This window comes from Pezoporus flaviventris, unplaced genomic scaffold, assembly GCF_033815535.1.
Source record: "Pezoporus flaviventris isolate CSIRO_AGI_PZ_B2104156 unplaced genomic scaffold, CSIRO_AGI_Pfla_v1 ptg000311l, whole genome shotgun sequence".
Classification (NCBI taxonomy): domain Eukaryota; kingdom Metazoa; phylum Chordata; class Aves; order Psittaciformes; family Psittacidae; genus Pezoporus; species Pezoporus flaviventris.
In genome coordinates, this window is record NW_026892858.1 from 1 (window position 1) to 6,886 (window position 6,886).

The window sequence follows — 6,886 nt, forward strand, 5'->3', positions numbered from 1 at the left end:
TGTTATGGTGGCAATGGGGGGAATGGGGGCGATGGGAGTTATGGGGCAATGGGGCGTTACGGGGTCCCTATGAGTAATGGTGTCAATAGGGGTAATGGGGTCAATGGGGATAACGGGGTCCCTATGTGTAACGGGGTCCCTATGGATATAGGGTATCCCAATGCATTCAGGGGCTCCCTATGGCTATGGGGCAGGTTCTGATCCATCCCCGCCCCATAGATGAGGATGGGGACCCCCCATCCCCGCCCCACATCCCGGACGCGTCCGAGCGGGAGCTGCTCCGTGCCGAGTTCCTATCCCGCATGGAGCAGCGCTTCCTGGAGGGCCTGGACCCGGAATTCGACTACAGGTACCCCCCCCACCCCCCAAAACCCCATATCCCACCCCACATCCCCCCCAAAACCCCATATCCCACCCCACATCCCCCCCAAAACCCCATATCCCACCCCACATCCCCCCCAAAACCCCATAGCCCACACCCACATCCCCCCCAGCCCCCCCATATCCCACCCCATATCCCCTATATCTCCCCCCTATCTCCCCCCCCCATATCCACCCTATATCCCCTCCCTGTATCCCCCTATTCCCCCCATCCCACCCCCAAACCCCCTATATCCCCCCCATTGCCCCCCATTTCCCCCCTATATCCCCCCCATTCCCCCCATATCACCCCCTAAACCCCCCCATCTCCCCCCATTCCCACCTATACCCCCCCATTCCCCCCTTATTCCCCCTTAACCCCCTGTATCCCCCCATATCCCCCCCATATCCCCCTATATCTCCCCTATACCCCCCATATACCCCCCATTCACCCCCATGTCTGCCCTCATTCCCCCCTATATCCCCCCCATTCCCCCCTATATCCCCTCCTTATTCCCCCATATCCCCCCCATTCCCCCCCATATCCCTCCTCATTCCCCCATTATCCCATTCCCCCTATACCCCCACATTCCCCCCTATATCCCCCCCATATCCCCACCATCCTCCCCACATCCCCCCCATAATCCCCCGCAATCCCCCCCTATATCCCCCCTATATCCCCCCCTATATCCCCATATCCCCCCTATATCCCCCCCATTTCCCTCCCCCATTCCCCCATATGCCCCCCATATCGCCCCCTATATCCCCCCATCCCCCCTATATTCCCCCCTATACCCCCTATATCCCCCCATCTCCCCCCATCCCCCCTATATGCCCCCCATTCCCCCCCATATCACCCCCTATACCCCCATCTCCCCCCATCCCACCCCATATGCCCCCCATTCCCCATCTCCCCCCCCATATCGCCCCCATTCCCCCCATCTCCTCCCATCTCCCCCCCATCCGCCCTATAATCCCCCCCATCTCCCCCCATTCCCCCCCATCTCCCCCCTATATCCCCCCATTCACCCCATCTCCTCCCCATCTCCCCCATATCCCCCCCATACCTCCCCTATCTACCCCCATCTCCCCCCAATATCCCCCCATATCCCCCCAATATCCCCCCATATCCCCCCCATATCCCCCCCATATCCCCCCATCTCCCCCCATATCTCTCCCCCATCCCCCCATCTCCCCCCATATTCCCCCCCATCTCCCCCCATTCCCCCTATATCCCCCATTCACCCCATATCCTCCCCATCTCCCCCCATATCCCCCCCCCATCTCCCGCCCATCTACCTCCATCTCCCCCCCATACCCCCCCATCTCCCCCATACCCCCCATCTCCCCCCATATCCCCCCCATCTCTCTCCCCCATCCCCCCCATCTCCCCCATATTCCCCCCATCTCTCCCCATTCCCCCATCTCCCCCCCCATCTCCCCTCCTATATCCCCCTCATATCCCCCCATCTCCCCCCCATCTCCCCCCATATCCCCCCATATCTCCCCCATACCCCCCCATCTCCCCCCATATCCCCCCATATTCCCCCCATCTCCCCCCCATATCCCCCCCCCATCTCCCCCATATCCCCCCCATATCTCCCCCCATATCCCCCCATCTCCCCCCATACCCCCCCCATCTCCCCCCCCATCTACCCCATATCTCCCCATCCCAGCCAGGTTGATGGCAACGCTGACCTGGATGTGGGGCTCATCTCGGAGCGGGATGCTGAGGAGCGCTACTTCGATGCCGAGGAGCCCAGCGCCGCCCCCCCCCTGCAATAAAGGGGACCCCCCCCCCCCCCAACATCACCGGGTGTTCCTATGGGGGGGGGCACCCAAAGGTGCTGGTCCCATAGGGAGAGAAACCCCCCCCCCCATTGCCCTTAATGAGACCTATGGGTGCCCCCCCCATTGCCCTTAATGGGACCTATGGGTGCTCCCCCCCCATTGCCAATAATGGGACTTATGGGTGCCCCCCCCCATTGCCCTTAATGGGACCTATGGGTGCCCCCCCCATTGCCAATAATGGGACTTATGGGTGCCCCCCCCCCATTGCCCTTAATGGGACCTATGGGTGCCCCCCCCCATTGCCATTAATGGAGACTTATGGGTGCCCCCCCCCATTGCCCTTAATGGGACCTATGGGTGCCCCCCCCCCCCATTGCCAATAATGGGACTTATGGTGCCCCCCCCCATTGCCAATAATGGGACCTATGGGTGCTCCCCCCCCCATTGCCAATAATGGGACTTATGGGTGCCCCCCCCTCATTGCCCTTAATGGGACCTATGGGTGCCCCCCCCCCCCCCGCCAATAATGGGACCTATGGGTGCCCCCCACCTGCCCCCATTGCCCTTAATGGGACCTATGGGTGCCCCCCCCTATTGCCAATAATGGGAACTATGGGTGCCCCCCCCCCATTGCCAATAATGGGACCTATGGGTGCCGCCCCCCCCCCCCATGTATTGCTATGGGTGGGGGGCACCCAAAGGTGCTGGTCCCATAGGGAGAGAGGCCCCCCCCACCCATTGCCCTTAATGGGACCTATGGGTGCCCCCCCCCCCCCCCCATTGGAGGGACCCTGCATTGGAGTTGGTTTTTGGGGTAAAAAAAGGAGGTTTTGGGTGAAAAGAGGGGTTTTGGGTCACAAAGGGGGTTTTGGAGTAAAAAAGACAGGGTTTGGGGTAAAAAAGGGGGTTTTGGGGTTGAAAAAGGGTTTTAGGGTAAAAAGGGGGTTTTGGGGTGAAAAGAGGGTTATTTGGGGAAAAAAGGGGTTTTGGGGTGAAAAGAGGGGTTTTAGGTCAAAAAGGGGGTTTTGGAGTAAAAAAGACAGGGTTTGGGGTAAAAAAGGGGGTTTTGGGGTTGAAAAAGGGGTTTTTAGGGTAAAAAGGGGGGTTTGGGGTGAAAAGAGGGTTATTTGGGGAAAAAGGGGTTTTGGGGTTGAAAAGGGGTTTTTAGGGTAAAAGGGGTTTTGGGGGTTGAAAAAGGGGGTTTTGGGGAGAAAAAGGATTTTGGGGTGAAAAGGTGGATTTGGGGTAAAAAGAGGGTTTTGGGTGAAAAAGGGAGTTTTGGGGTGAAAAGGGGGTTTTTAGGGTAAAAGCAGGGGTTTTGGCTCAGAAAGGGTTCTTTGGGGTAAAAAAGGCAGTTTTGGGGTAAAAGGGGGGGTTTGGGGTAAAAGGTTTGAGGTGAAAAAGGTGGATTTGGGGTAAAAAGGGTTTTGGGGTGAAAAGGGGGTTTTTGGGTTAAAAAGGATTTTGGGGTGAAAGTGGTGTTTTGGGGTAAAATGTTTTGGGGGTAAAAGGGGTTTTGGGTCAAAAAAGTTTTTTGGGGGTGAAAAGCGGGAGTTTTGGGGTAAAAGGTTTTGAGGTACAAAGTGAATTTTGGGGTGAAAAAGGGGGTTTTTGGGTAAAGTTTTGGGGTGAAAAAGGGTTGTTTTGGGGTAAAGGTTTTTTGGGGTCAAAAGGGGGGTTTGGGTGAAAAAAGGTTAAAAAGAGGGTTTTTTTGGGGTGAAAAAGGGGGTTTTGGGGTAAAAAAGGGGGATTTGGGGTAAAGAGAAGGGCTTTGGGGTGAAGGAGGGATTTTGGGGTGAAAAGGGTGGTTTTGGGTGCGGAAGGGCCCCATTTCCTGCCCCTCCCCCCCCCCCCCCATGGGTGTTTTTAGCTTTTCCAGCCCAAAAACGCAGAAATTGAGCCCAAAAAAAGGAGAAATTAAATAAGGTTTTATTGGGGGGGGGGGGAAGGGTATTTGGGGTGAAAAGGGAGATTTTGGGTGCGCACAGGGTGGGTTTGGGGTACAAGGGGGGGTTGGGTGGAAAAACGGTGGTTTTGGGGTGAAAAAGGGCGTTTTTGGAGTACAAAAAGCGTTTTGGGGTGAAAAAGGTGGATTTTGGGTGCGCATGGGGGGGGTTGGGGGGTACAAAAGCGTTTTGGGGTGAAAAAGGGGGGTTTTGGGGGTACAAAAGGTCTCTGGGTTGGGTTTTGGGGCAAAGCGGTGGTTTTGGGGTGAAAAAGGCTGATTTTGGGGTCTCTTTGGGCTGGTTTGCCCAATTTGGGGCAATTTTGGGCTGGTTTTGCCCAATTTTGGGCAATTTTGGGCTGGTTTTGCCCAGTTTTGGGCAATTTTGGGCGGGTTTTGCTGTTTTCTGGTCTGGTTTGGGGCAATTTCAGGCAGTTTTGGGTCTGTTTGGGCTCCCGTTTTGGGTCCATTTCAGGCGGTTTTGGGTCTGTTTTCGGCTCCGTTTTGGGTCCGTTTGGGCTCCATTTGGGTCTGTTTCAGGCAGTTTTGGGTCTGTTTTGGGTCCGTTTGGGCTCCGTTTTGGGTCCATTTCAGGCAGTTTTGGGTCCATTTTGGGTCCGTTTCAGGTGGTTTCCGGTCTGTTTTGGGTCCGTTTCAGGCGGTTTTGGGTCCGTTTCAGGCGGTTTTTGGCTCCGTTTTGGGTCCGTTTCAGGTGGTTTCGGGTCCGTTTTGGGTCCGTTTCAGGCGGTTTTGGCTTCGTTTTGGGTCCATTTCAGGCGGTTTTGGGTCTGTTTTCGGCTCCGTTTTGGGTCCGTTTCAGGCGGTTTTGGGTCTGTTTTCGGCTCCGTTTTGGGTCCGTTTCAGGCGGTTTTGGGTCCGTTTCAGGCGGTTTTGGGTCCGTTTCAGCTCCGTTTTGGGTCCGTTTGGGCTCCGTTTTGGGTCCATTTCAGGTGGTTTTGGGTCTGTTTTGGGTCCATTTCAGGCGGTTTTGGGTCCTTTTTGGGTCTGTTTCAGGCGGTTTTGGGTCCGTTTCGGCTCCGTTTTGGGTCCATTTCAGGCGGTTTTGGGTCCGTTTCGGCTCCGTTTTGGCTCCGTTTTGGGTCCATTTCAGGCAGTTTTGGGTCCGTTTCAGGAGGTTTTGGGTCCATTTTGGGTCCGTTTCAGGCGGTTTTGGCTCCGTTTTGGGTCCATTTCAGGTGGTTTCGGGTCCGTTTTGGGTCCGTTTCAGGCGGTTTTGGCTCCGTTTTGGGTCCGTTTTGGGTCCGTTTCAGGCGGTTTTGGCTCCGTTTTGGGTCCATTTCAGGCGGTTTTGGCTCCGTTTTGGGTCCGTTTCAGGCGGTTTTGGGTCCATTTTGGGTCTGTTTCAGGTGGTTTTGGGTCTGTTTTGGGTCCGTTTCAGGCGGTTTTGGGTCCGTTTCGGCTCTGTTTTGGCTCCGTTTTGGGTCCGTTTCAGGCAGTTTTTGGTCCGTTTCAGGTGGTTTCGGCTCCATTTTGGGTCCGTTTCAGGCGGTTTTGGCTCCGTTTTGGGTCCATTTCAGGCGGTTTTGGCTCCGTTTTGGGTCCATTCAGGTGGTTTCGGGTCCGTTTTGGGTCCATTTCAGGCGTTTTTGGCTCCGTTTTGGGTCCGTTTCAGGTGGTTTTGGGTCCGTTTTGGGTCCATTTCAGGTGGTTTCGGGTCCGTTTTGGGTCCATTTCAGGCGTTTTTGGCTCCGTTTTGGGTCCATTTCAGGCGGTTTCGGCTCCATTTTGGGTCCGTTTCAGGCGGTTTTGGCTCCGTTTTGGGTCCATTTCAGGCGGTTTCGGCTCCATTTTGGGTCCATTTCAGGCGGTTTTGGGTCCGTTTTGGGTCCGTTTCAGGAGGTTTTGGGTCCGTTTTGGGTCCATTTCAGGCGGTTTCGGCTCCGTTTTGGGTCCATTTCAGGCGGTTTTGGCTCCGTTTTGGGTCCATTTCAGGTGGTTTCGGGTCCCGTTTTGGGTCCGTTTCAGGCGGTTTTGGCTCCATTTTGGGTCCGTTTCAGGCGGTTTTGGCTCCGTTTTGGGTCCATTTCAGGTGGTTTCGGGTCCGTTTTGGGTCCATTTCAGGCAGTTTTGGGTCTGTTTTGGGTCCGTTTTGGGTCCATTTCAGGCGGTTTTGGGTCCGTTTCAGGCGGTTTTGGCTCCGTTTTGGGTCCGTTTCAGGAGGTTTTGGCTCCGTTTTGGGTCCATTTCAGGCGGTTTTGGCTCCGTTTTGGGTCCATTTCATGCGGTTTTGGCTCCGTTTTGGGTCCATTTCAGGTGGTTTCGGGTCCATTTTGGGTCCGTTTCAGGCGGTTTTGGCTCCGTTTCAGGCGGTTTTGGCTCCGTTTTGGGTCCATTTCAGGTGGTTTCGGGTCCGTTTTGGGTCCATTTCAGGCAGTTTTGGGTCTGTTTTGGGCTCCGTTTTGGGTCCATTTCAGGCGGTTTTGGGTCCGTTTCAGGTGGTTTTGGCTCCGTTTTGGGTCCGTTTCAGGCGGTTTTGGCTCCGTTTTGGGTCCGTTTCAGGTGGTTTTGGCTCCGTTTTGGGTCCATTTCAGGCGGTTTTGGGTCCATTTTGGGTCCATTTCAGGCGGTTTTGGCTCCGTTTTGGGTCCATTTCAGGCGGTTTTGGGTCCGTTTTGGGTCCATTTCAGGCGGTTTTGGGTCCGTTTTGGGTCCGTTTCAGGCGTTTTTGGCTCCATTTTGGGTCCATTTCAGGCGGTTTTGGGTCCGTTTTGGTCCGTTTCAGGAGGTTTTGGCTCCGTTTTGGGTCCATTTCAGGTGGTTTTGGGTCCA

General features: G+C 55.5%; 1 long non-coding RNA gene across 1 annotated transcript; it reads left to right on the top strand.

The window, feature by feature from the left end:
• Window positions 1-241: 241 nt before the first annotated feature.
• Window positions 242-2,162, top strand: LOC133263397 (uncharacterized). Its single transcript, XR_009741480.1, has 2 exons — window positions 242-349; window positions 2,037-2,162. It is a non-coding gene; the product is annotated as an uncharacterized LOC133263397 (long non-coding RNA).
• The last annotated feature ends 4,724 nt before the right edge of the window (window positions 2,163-6,886 follow it).